The sequence below is a fragment of the Triticum urartu genome, chromosome 5A (assembly GCF_056163025.1).
Source record: "Triticum urartu cultivar PI428250 chromosome 5A, HENAU_Tu73, whole genome shotgun sequence".
NCBI classification, from domain to species: Eukaryota; Viridiplantae; Streptophyta; class Magnoliopsida; order Poales; family Poaceae; genus Triticum; species Triticum urartu.
The window spans coordinates 468,507,359-468,520,484 of NC_141877.1; the positions used below are offsets into that span (position 1 = coordinate 468,507,359).

The window sequence follows — 13,126 nt, forward strand, 5'->3', positions numbered from 1 at the left end:
ATTCTTATCATTTTGAGCGCTCCACCAAGATGTATGTGACATGGAAGAGTAACCCATGACTCTAACTCTTTGTGCATTTGCAGTCCAAAGCAAATTTTAAATATGCACAAATTTAGGGGGAGCTCTTACTTATCACATACTTCTCAAAGCGACGATATATTTCATGCTTATTATCATTTGTCGAAGCTTTGATCTATATGTTGTCATCAATTACCAAAAAGGGGAGATTGAAAGTGCAACTATCCCTAGGTGGTTTTGGTAATTCATAACAACATATAGCTCATTGAGCTAATGCTATTCCAAGATGATTATTTCAGGAAAGCTCAATGATTGGCATGGCATGGATGTGAAAGCGGAACCCTCAAAATACTAAGGACAAAGGATTGGCTCAAGCTCAAAAGCTCAAGACTCTTCATTTTATATTTTAGTGATCCAAGATCACATCGAGTCTTTAGGAAAAGCCAATACTATCAAGGAGGGATGAGGTGTTGCTTAATGAGCCTCTTGCTTCATGTGCTTAGTGATATGCTCCAAAACCCTCAACTACTTTCCCATATCCACATATGATCTAAACCCTAAGCCAAACTCGGTCCTACCGATTCTTCCTATCCGGCGCCACCGAGTTTCACTTGTCATTAGCCACTGCCAAACCCTAGCAATTCGGTCCTACCGATAGGGATCTCGGTCTCACCGAGATGGGGTTGCAAACTCTTTGTTTCCCTTTCGTAACTTTTCGGTCTCACCGAAAGAGCGAATCGGTCCCACCGAGATTGCAATGTAAACTCAGTGTTTCCCCTTTGTAACTTTTCGGTCTCACCGAGTTCCACTCGGTCTCACCGAAAGAGCAAATCGGTCCCACCGAGTTTGCCTGACCAACTCTCTGGTTAGCTAATTACCAAATTCGGTCTCAACGAGTTTGTGTAATCGGTCTCACCGAGATTACGTTATGCCCAAACCCTAACCATATCGGTCCTACCGAGTTGCATGTCCGTCCCACTGAAAATCTCTAACGGTCACTAGGTTTACATTTTTGGTCCGACCGAGTTTATTGATTCGGTCCCACCGAGTTTATTGATTCGGTCCCACCGAGATTGGAAAACTATGTAACGGTTGGATTTTTTGTGGAGGCTATATATACCCCTCCACCTTCTTCTCATTCGATGAGAGAGCCATCAGAACACACACACCATTCCAACTCATATGTTCTGAGAGAGAACCACCTACTCATGTGTTGAGACCAAGACATTCCATTCCTACCATATGAATCTTGATCTCTAGCCTTCCCAAGTTGCTTTCCACTCAAATCTTCTTTCCACCAAATCCAAATCCTATGAGAGAGAGTTGAGTGTTGGGGAGACTATCATTTGAAGCACAAGAGCAAGGAGTTCATTACCTACACACCATTTGTTACTTCTTGGAGAGTGGTGTCTCCTAGATTGGCTAGGTGTCACTTGGGAGCCTCCGACAAGATTGTGGAGTTGAACCAAGGAGTTTGTAAGGGCAAGGAGATCGCCTACTTCGTGAAGATCTACCGCTAGTGAGGCAAGTCCTGTGTGGGCGATGGCCATGGTGGGATAGACAAGGTTGCTTCTTCGTGGACCCTTTGTGGGTGGTTGCTTCTTCGTGGACCCTTCATGGGTGGAGCCCTGTGTGGACTCGCGCAACCATTACCCTTGGGTGGAGCCCTGTGTGGACTCGCGCAACCGTTACCCTTCGTGGGTTGAAGTCTCCATCAACGTGGATGTAAGATAGCACCACCTATACGAACCACGGGAAAAACATCCTTGTCTCCAATTGCGTTTGAATTCTCCAAACCCTTCCCTTTACATTCTTGCAAGTTGCATGCTTTACTTTCCGCTGCCTATATCACTCTTCAAAAAGAATTAACTAAATATCACTCTTCAAATAAAAATAACAGTAGTTCTCGTGAGCGCTAAAGTTTCTGTTTTTTACAGCAAGTTCAACAAGACTTTCCCCAAGTCTTCCCAACGGTTCTACTTGGCACAAACACTAATTAAACAAAAAAAAACACAACCAAAACAGAGGCTAAATAATTTATTTATTGAATAACAGGAAGGATAAATATTGGGTTGACTCCCAACAAGAGCTTTTCTTTAAAGCCTTATAGCTAGGAATTCATAATTTTAATGATGCTCACATGAAAGACAAGAATTGAAGCACAAAAGGAGCATCATAAAGCATGTGACAAACACATCTAAGTCTAACATACTTCCTATGCATAGGCATCTTATAGGCAAACAAATTATCAAGGCAATCAAAAACTAGCATATGCAAGGAAGAGGAAAGAAACAATAGCAATCTCAACATAACGAGAGGTAATTTAGTAACATGAAGATTTTTACAACCATATTTTCCTCTCTCATAGTAATTACATGTAGGATCATAAGAAAATTCAACAAAATAGCTATCACATACAATATTTTCAACATGATCCACATGCATGCAAAGTTGACACTCTTCCAAAATAGTGGGATTAACATTAACTAAAGTCATGACTTCTCCAAACCCACTTTTAATAAGATTTTCATAAGATTGAACATTCTCCAAATATGTGGGATCTAAAGTTGACACTCTTCCAAACCCACTTTCAATAATATTGCAAACACTATTATCAATCTCATATTCATCATGGGGTTTAAATAAATTTTCAAGATCATAAGAAGAATCACCCCAATCATAATCATTGCAACAAGTAGTAGACATAGCAAAACTAGCATCCCCAAGCTTAGGGTTTTGCATCTTATTAGCACAATTGACATCAAGAGAATTTATAATAAAATCATTGTAATCATGCTTTTTATTCAAAGATCTATCACGAGTCACTTCATAAAGCACTTCATCACGATTTTCAGATTTACGGATGTCAGGCAAAAGCTTATAAAGATAATCTAGTGCATCCAAATCACTAGGAATTGGTTTATCATAATTGGATCCCTTAAAAAGATTGGCAAGCGGATGAGGATCCATAGATCTTAAGTTCTCTATTTAGTAATAAATAAACAACTATTCCAACCATACGAGCAAACAAGAAACGAGCAAAAAGAGGCAAATAGAGAAAGAGAGGGAGGATAGAGAGAGAGGGCGAATAAAATGGCAAGGGTGAATATGGGGGAGAGGAAAACGAGAGGCAAAAGGCAAATAATGTAATGCGAGAGATAGGGATTGTGATGGGTACTTGGTATGTTGACTTTTTGCGTAGACTCCGCGGCAACGGCGCCAGAAATCCTTCTTGCTACATCTTGAGCTTGCGTTGGTTTTCCCCGAAGAGGAAGGGATGATGCAGCAGAGTAGCATAAGTATTTCCCCCAGTTTTTGAGAACCAAGGTATCAATCCAGTAGGAGCCCACGCTCAAGTCCCTCGTACCTGCACAAAGCGATAGCTACCCGCAACCAACGCGATTAGGGGTTGTCAAGCCCTTCACGGTCACTTACGAGAGTGAGATCTGATAGATAGAATATTTTTGGTATTTTTGATATAAAGATGCAAAGTAAAAAGTAAAAGCAAAGTAAATAGCAAAACAAGATTAAAGTGATAGAGATTGATATGATAAGAATAGACCCGGGGGCCATAGGTTTCACTAGTGGTTTCTCTCGAGAGCATAAGTTTTCTACGGTGGGTGAACAAATTACTGTTGAGCAATTGACAGAATTGAGCATAGTTATGAGAATATCTAGGCATGATCATGTATATAGGCATCACGTCCGTGACAAGTAGGTCGAAACGATTCTGCATCTACTACTATTACTCCACTCATCGACCGCTTTCCAGCATGCATCTAGAGTATTAAGTTAAAAACAGAGTAACGCTTTAAGCAAGATGACATGATGTAGAGAGATAAATTCATGCAATATGAAATAAACCCCATCCTTTTATCCTTGATGGCAACGATACCATACGTGTCTTGCTGCCCCTTCTGTCACTGGGAAAGAACACCGCAAGATTGAACCCAAAGCTAAGCACTTCTCCCATGGCAAGAACTACCAATCTAGTTGGCCAAACCAAACGGATAATTCGAAGAGACTTGCAAAGATAACCAATTATACATAAAAGAATTCAGAGAAGATTCAAATATTGTTCATAGATAGACTTGATCATAAACCCACAATTCATTGGTCTCAACAAACACACCACAAAATAAGAAGATTACATCGAATAGATCTCCACAAGAGAGGGGGAGAACATTGTATTGAGATCCAAAAAGAGAGAAGAAGCCATCTAGCTACTAACTATGGACCCGAAGGTCTGAGGTAAACTACTCACACTTCATTGGAGGGGCTATGATGATGTAGAAGCCCTCCGTGATGACGGCCCTCTCCGGCGGAGCTCCGGAACAGGTCCCAAGATGGGATCTCATGGATACAGAAAGTTGCGGCGGTGGAATTAGGTTTTTGGCTCCTGTTCTGATCGTTTGGGGGTACGTGGGTATATATAGGAGGAATGAGTACGTCAGTGGAGCACCGAGGGGCCCACGGGGCAGGGAGCGCGCCCTGTGGGGGGGGGGGGCGCCCCTACCCTCGTGACCGCCTCCGGTACTTCTTGGAGTAGGGTCCAAGTCTCCTGGGCCTTATCCGAGAAGAAAATCACGTTCCAAAAAGGATTTTTCTGTTTGGACTCCGTTTGATATTCTGTTTCTTCGAAACACTGAAATAGGCAAAAAACAGCAATTCTGGGCTGGGCTTCCAGTTAATAGGTTAGTCCCAAAAACAATATAAAAGTGGAAAATAAAGCCCAATATAGTCCAAAACAGTAGATAATATAGCATGGAGCAATCAAAAATTATAGATACGTTGGAGACGTATCAACCAACGCAGCCTCGTACACTTGGAGGAGCAGCGGCTGACCACAGCATGGCAACAAAAGGCCATCACGAAGCTCTTGGGGTTGCGATACTGCATCAAATACAAGAAGGGGTTAGACAATTCAGCTGCCGATGCCCTCTCTCGAGCAAGACCACAAGAGATGCTATCTGCCATCACGTCGTGCCAACCAGCTTGGTTGGAGGATGTTGTCAACAACTACAATGCCAACCCTCACGCGCAGAAGCTGCTTGAGCAACTAGCCATTCGTCTTGACCCAAAGAAAAGATTCAGTCTGCACCAAGGCATTCTTCGTTTCCGAGACCACATTTGGCTTGGGGGATCAACTGCTCTTCAGCAACGCATCATCTCAGCATTCCACGACAGTGCTCTCGGGGGTCACTCGGGATTCCCGGTGACGTACAAGCGTGTGCGTCGGCTGTTTGCGTGGCCCAAGATGAAGGCCCACGTCAAGCAATATGTCCCCTGCTGCCCAACCTGTCAACAAGCCAAACCCGATCGCGCGGCTTCCCCAAGCCTGCTCACACCCTTGCCAATTCCTTCACAGCCTTGGGAGCTCATAACAATGGACTTTATTGATGGCCTACCCCAATCGGGAAAATACAACTGCTTGTGGGTCCTGGTGGATAAGCGGACTCGATTTGCTCACTTTTTACCCCTGGCACACCCGTACACTGCAGCAAAAGTGCCCAGCTCTACATGTCGCAGATCTACAAGCTTCATGGGTTCCCGGTGCCATTTTCTCTGACCGCGACCCTATGTTCACCAGCCATTTTTGGCGAGAGCTGTTTCGATATGCAGGCACTGAATTGAGGCTGAGTACAGCTAACCACCCACAAACTGACGGGAAACCGAGCGAGTCAACCAGTGCCTGGAGACTTTCCTCCGCTGCATTACGCACGCATGTCCAAGGCGATGGAGCTTCTAGGCCCCTCTCGCCTAGTTCTGGTACAACACTTCTTCACATTCTGCTATTGGGATGTCGCCGTTCAAAGCGTTGTACGGGCACGAGCCACACCATTGGGGTCTCACGCCAGAAGCTGCAGTGTCTGTTCCATCACTCCAGGCATGGCTGGAGGAGCGTCGCGTGGTTCAAGACCTCATCCAGCAGCACCTCCACTGAGCTCGACAATGCATGAAACACCAGGTAGACAAGAAGCGTTCGGTCATGACATTTCAAGTGGGTGATCAGGTATACTTGAAGCTGCAACCATATATTCAGACATCCGTTGCTTCCCGTGCCAATCACAAGTTGTCGTTCAAGTTCTACGGACCATTTCCAATCATCCGCGAGATCAACAACGTGGCTTACGAACTCCAACTGCCGGCTTCTTCCACGGTGCATCCAGTTTTCCATGTATCGCAACTCCGCCAAGCTCTTTTACCAGGTATACTATTATTCCCGTGCTTCCAGTTTGCACTGACGATTTGGCGGTGCCTGTGGAGATCCTTCAAACAAGATGGCGCAAGAGAAGAGGGGCGGTTGTTGAGCAAGTACAGGTTCGCTGGTCCAACCCTTCAACCATGGGTGTCACCTGGGAAGATAAAGAAGCGCTTCACGCTCGTTTTCCGCTGGCGGCGGCTTGGGGGCAAGCCGCTTGTCAAGGAGGGGAGGATGTCAGCGTCCTTGAAGCTGACCCAACCCACGGTGCACGGCCCAAGCGTGCACGTGTGGCCAACAAGCGAGTGCTGGGCCCGGAGTGGGTGACGGCGGCCCAGGCCTACGCGACGACTACTTAACCGCATCCCCTCAGAAGGCAGGCATCCAGAGGATCACGGAGACGGCGGTGACTACCACTTTCCCCTTTCCCTCGAACCCTAGTTCTTCCTCTCCATTCTTGTACCCGAATCAAGCCTGTACCTGAGAGCTAGTGTGGTTAATCCAAGTATTGCAAGAGAGATCCTATCAAGAGGTTTCTTGGACCACACAAATATCGTACTTGACAGATAACTAGCACAAACTGATATTTATTCACACGATTATTCTTCCGCACGCAGACCATTCACCCCCTAGATGATACCCTTGCTTGAAAAGTCAAATAACGAAATTCTTAATTAGAATGGATGCAGTCAGTATTTGCGCATCACATCATGCAAAACACTAGGAGTACGAAGTATACATAAACATGCAGCCAGGATTCTTGACTCACCTTTTTCTCAGGTCGTTTTACCATCATCTGCGTTGTATGGCGTTCTTGATGCGTAAGAGTTGTTGCCGTTGCTGGGGTCAGGGATTGTTCCAGTCGACAACGCTTTACCTGCTTTACGGAGCGCACGAACGCATCCAAAAGGCGTCAAGAAAGTGCAAGAAAGCATCAGAGACCACAACCGTCGAATATACAGAAAGGTCCTACCGCCATGCATAAAGGTGCAGATCTGATAAAGGGAGAGCTATCCATGCATGCACGTATCACATATGCTCAGGTGTTGAACGATCGGATGAGTGACACTAACCTGTACTAGGCGACGGCGCCGTTTGGCCAGCTTCTGCCGGAGCATATGGACGTCGATCATCATACTGGCCCGAAGACCCTGGCATTTGAGGCATAGGCCTACTTGTCCCTGCATATATGCATGTATGGAGGAGAATATGTTGGTAGTACATAAGAGTTGGTAATTAGCTTACTCCGATCGTGCATGTGCATGCAATGGATGAATTGGATGTGTGGATGTTGGCTCACCCTTCGCCGACATGCTCAGTCCTGGAGGCCTTCGTATCTGTCTGGCTTCACTTCAGCAAGCTAGCTTTGGAAAGATTTTATTGCTAAATGCTTGGATAGTTGTAGGCTACCCAATGGATGGGGTATATATACAGGTACAGAAGGGCAGAGGGCAAAATCAGAAATTTCATCTGGTTGCATCATATATATGCCCTGGCCTGTTGTTCGTTTTTCGCAGTATTATACATGGCGTACATGTATTACTACTGTACAGAGCAAACGTCATTAGGCCTTGACACAGCGCGTTTTCCCTGGATCTCCCGCGTATCAAGAAGATACGTTCGTGGTACGGTTGCAGTTGAGATACGATGTAGACGTACTATTTATTTGAAATAATGAACTTCGATTCGAATGGTGTTATTGCCTGCAATGTGCGCCCTTGAACAAAAGTCATCAGAAAATGAAAAAAACATAGCAGGATACCAATTTATTATTTTGACCTGTCGGAACTTTTCCCATCAACTCGTTGAACATGAATCAATGTGCCTGATCAGCTTGTGGACAGATGGATGCTCTGCCATGGAGAACGTCATGAACGTAATGGACTTGACGAAGGCCTGGACATTAAACTGAGATCCCAGGTCTCATCATGTGTAATTTCCGTGCAAATCGAAACACACCGACACGCTCGGCCGTCCAACTCCTTTTTGTAAGGGTAGTCCAAGTCCTATTTTCTACATGAATTCTGGAGACAGATCAATGTAGTATTTCTCCGAGTCGTTTGCGTGTGTGGAGTACTAAATTAATTAGGTTCTCCGAGTATTATGTCAGAAGAAGAAGAACAGGACCAGAACCAACAGGTACAGCCATGCATAACTCAGTGAAGTGTCCCGACCGTGGAAAAGACGAAGTACTAGTATTGAACGGGTGGTCGGCACCTTGGATGGGAAGATGGTTGAGTATTTCTGGGAACGTGTACTTCTACTTCCGATGTACCACATTTATTTTAGGGACTTCTGATGTACCACCTGACTATACACATGTGTTGTCCTTTTATCGCACTGCGTCGTGTCCAACACATAAATTTGACTGGGTTGCCTGTTACCTACCTTCGCTTTACTACTATAGAAGTAGTTCACAAAAATAGCATTTTCAATCGTACTGCACATTAACCTATACAGTATACTATTCCATGTGTCTATGTGTCCATGCGTCCATTATTAAACCTAAATATTAATACACTACTGCAGGAATGTCGGACGGGCGCTAAAAGTCTAGCAGTGACAGGCAAGGCTCCCGCGGTCGTCCGCCACTGACCTCCATGCTAAGTTTTACTATTTATTTGACCTTTATTAACATGGTAGATATTATTTTTTTTGCCATGTCAAATATATGCAAAATTTAATATGATTTTGGTTACGGTGTTTTTCTTGTTCATTTTTTTTTATTTTTACAACCTTTTGTGTTTTATCACACATGGCAATTTTCGCATACATTATATGTAAGTTTAAGTAAAAATACCATGACATTTTTTACTATGAATTTGCCATTGCAAATTATTCGGTTTGTATGATGTAAATTACCATGACTTTTTTGGTTATTGTTAAAATATAATCTTGTTCACCCATGGCAATTTTCCGTGTTTAAAAGTTGATGGCATGTTTTTTACTTAACAAAGCAAAACACTAGCCTATTTTTGTCACAGCAAAAAAAACAAAATCTTGCCTTTTTTCTTCTATTTTTTGTTACTGGGTTTTCTGATTCACCTTTTTGGGGTGTTAGGAGTAGGGGAGGGGTACGCACTGGGGGGCTTCTCCTCCCGAACGAAATCGTTCGTCAGGGGTGAGGTATCATACCAAATCGTTCGTCAGGGGTGAGGTATCGTACCAAACGTCTCGTTTGGTCTGGCACCTGCCCAGACCGAACGGTCGGGAGATATCGGGCTCCTACAATTTAGCAAGTAACTATTTCATGCTAAACATGTAAAAATAATAAGATGTACAAATACATCTATAATTCCATAATATGGTATTTCAAATATTAATATGTTTATGTATTTTGAATATAGTTGCAAGACACATAATTCCGAAGGTGGATAGGTACTAGAGTGGCAGCCGGGCGGAGATGATCGGTCGACCGCTGGATGTCGAGGAGCTATCTAGAATGTTCAAACGTTGTAGCTACTAGGAGATAATCAACCTTCGTGGCCACAGATAGATGTCGACGATGTCATCTCATCTGTAACTACCACACCAAAATTTCCAGGACCGAAATTTCCAGGAGTAGGAAAGTATCTTTGTTCGATCCTTCTTGAGCGTTGTCTCTCTTACGCATGGGGACCAACGCAACGGCGTATCGTCCTTTCCTTGATTTTCCTGAACTCGTCGATGAGGTGTAGAGCTGGTTAGCTGGTAGTACGTGCTACCTTGCCGTACTCTAATTTATTTTTTGCGGGTACTCTAGTTTGTTTGGTCATCAGTTTAGATGATTTGAAGACCGGAGTATGCCAAGTACAAAGAAGAATCCAATGATAGGTTCGTGAGCTGAAGGTCGTAAACATGCATGTCATGAATAGCAGTACATAATAATGCCCCATGAAGCATCTATTAGTACAACGAATTCAATATACTTGATGCAAAAAAATTCAATATACAATTCCAGTATTGTTTATTTAAAACGGAGGCAAAAAATTGCCTCATCGATTAATTAAACAGAAGAGAATTGCCCGGGTTTTTTTTGGCGAATAAGAATTGCCCAGTTAATTAACGAAAAATCGGGCGAAAACATATACAAACCGAGACCGATACAATTACATTATATATAAATATATATGACCCACCGTACAAATTCACCAACATAACTAAGGTATAGATATAAATGAAGAACATGCATGAACAAATGAAATACTACTTGTCTACACGACCACTTTCACAAGCTATACAATCCATTACCCATATGTAGGTATAGAGGTTTCTTGGACCACAAAATATCGTACTTGATAGATAACTAGGACAAACTGATATTTATTCACATGATTCTTCTTCCGCACGCAGACCATTCACCCCCTAGATATGCCCTTGCCTGAAAAGTCAAATAACGAAATTCTTAATTACAATGGATGCACGTCAGTATTTTCGCGTCATATCATGCAAAACATGCGCTTGACTTACCTTTTTGTGAGGTCGTTTTACTCTGCTTTGTATGGCGTTCTCGATGAGTTGTTGCCGTTGCTGGGCTCAGGGGTTGTTCCTGTCGACGATGCTTTAGCTGCTTTACGGAGCGCACGAATGCATGCAAAAGGCGTCAAGAAAGTCCAAGAAAGCATCAGAGACCACAACCGTCGAATCTATAGAAAGGTAGTACCAGAAAGGTTCGGATCTGATAAAGGGAGAGCTATGCATGCATGCACGTATCACGTATGCTCAGGTGTTGAACGATCGGATGAGCGACACTCACTAACCTCTGCTAGGCGACGGCGCCTTTTGGCTAGCTTCCGCCGGAGCATATGGTCGATCATTCGGCTGGTCGGAAGACCCTCGCATTGGAGGCACAAATCCACTTTGTGCTGCATATATATGTATGTATGGAGAATACATTAGAACATCAGAGTTGATGATTTACTTACTCCGACCGTGCATGTGCATGCAATGGACGAATTGGATATCTGGAGAAGGCTGGCTCACCCTTCGCCTCCATGCTCAGTCCTGGAGGCCTTCGTGTCTGCTTGTGTTCTATTCAGCTTGCTAGCTTTGGAAGAGTTTGTTGCTCAATGCTTGGATGGTTTGGGGCCAGCCCATCGATGGGGTATATATACATCTATACAGGTAGTACGCACGGACAGAGGGGGAAATCCTGGAAATTTCACCTGGTTGCATCCATCATGTTTTATTTTTCTTAGAATTATACATCGCATACGTGTACATGTATTCCTAGTTTCCTACTGTACAGAGCCAATGCCATTAGGCCTTGACCCAGCGCGTTTTCGCTGGATCTCCCGCGTATCAAGAAGACATACGTCCGGCTGGTACGGTTGCAGTTGCGATACGATGTAGACGTAGTATTTATTTGAAATAATGACCTTCGATTCAAATGGTGTTATTGCCTGCAATGTGCGCCCTTGAACAAAAGTCGTCAGAATATGACAATAGCAGATTTGTTATACCAGCCCGTCGGAACTTTTCCCATCAATCTCGTCGAACTTAATCAATGTTGTTTCTGATCAGCTTGTGGACAGATCGATGCTCTGCCATGGAAAACGTCATGAATGTAATGGACTTGACGAATGCCTGGACACTGAACTCAAATCGCAGGTTTCATCATGTGTAATTTCGGTCACATTTCCATGCAAATTGAAACACACCGACACGCGCGGGCGTCCAACTCCCAATTAACTGAGAGGCTCGATTTCTACATGAATTCAGGAGACAGATCAATGTAGTTTTTCTCCGAGTCGTTTGCGTGTGGAGTACTACATTAATTAGTTCTCCGATTATTATGTCTGGAGAAGAAGAAGAGGAGGATGAGGAGGACAAACAGGTACAGCCATGCATATAGCTTAATTAAATGCCCCAACCATGGAAAGAACTAGTATTGAACGGGTGGTTAGAAAGATGGTTGTGTATTTCTGGGAACGTGTACTTCTGATGTACCACCTGGTTATACTACACATGTGTTCTCCTTCTCTTTTCACACTAGGTTGACTGTTACCTACCTGCCCTTTACTATAGAAGTATTTTTTTTTGCAATGTACTATAGAAGTAGTTCACAAAAAATAGCATTTTCAACATACTGCGTGTTAACCTATACAGTATACTACTCCATGTGTGCATTATTAAACCTAAATGTTATACGTGTAACGTCAAATTTCTGTCCATCTTGTGCAACGCTCTTTCTATCGTCCGATCACACAATACAGATACCGGCGCAAGGCTAGTGCCACGTCATGTGTTTGAATAGTTCGCACCGTGTCCAAGACTAAGCGAAGGAAAGCTGTCGCCCCCTTCTTCCTCCCTCGCCCCCCCCCCCCCCCCCCGCCGCCTCCTTGCCCACTCACGTCACCCACTCGCGTATCTCATTCACCCCACCCCCACTTCTCTTCGCCTTCTTCCCCGTCAAATGTTCCATCTCCCCCAACCTGCAAATAAAAATTAAAAAAATCGTCCATCTACCTGGCGATGGTGCTGTGGCGGCAGCTCCTGTGTCCCTACGAAGCCCCAACGAGGGTGGTGAGTGGGGTATATACAAGTACATGATATGATAAGAAAACAATTTATAATGTCTTATACACCAATATGCGTAATTTGTCATGTCCAAATTAGCCCGATGGACGAGATGGGGGATTACCATGTCTTATACACCAAATATGCGTAATTTTTCATGTCCAAGAATATATAATTTTCCATGCGACAAGTTTAAAAATTCATAGATTTGCCATGTGGACATTAATAAGATATATACAATTTGCCATGCTTGTAAAAAAGATCTATGTGACCAAATACGGGTTTGCCATGTTATGAAAAAATCTCCTAAACTTGTTGTTGGGGAACGTAGTAATTTCAAAAAATTTCCTACGCACACGCAAGATCATGGTGATGCATAGCAACGAGGGGAGAGTGTGATCTACGTAC

General features: G+C 43.8%; 1 long non-coding RNA gene across 1 annotated transcript; it reads right to left on the minus strand.

Annotated features, from left to right (window-relative positions):
• Positions 1-10,300: 10,300 nt before the first annotated feature.
• LOC125556291 (uncharacterized) lies at positions 10,301-11,269 on the minus strand. The gene is made up of 4 exons (XR_007305051.2): positions 11,183-11,269; positions 10,960-11,064; positions 10,670-10,766; positions 10,301-10,580 (listed from the first exon to the last, which is right to left on the minus strand). It is a non-coding gene; the product is annotated as an uncharacterized LOC125556291 (long non-coding RNA).
• Between the last annotated feature and the right edge of the window lie 1,857 nt (positions 11,270-13,126).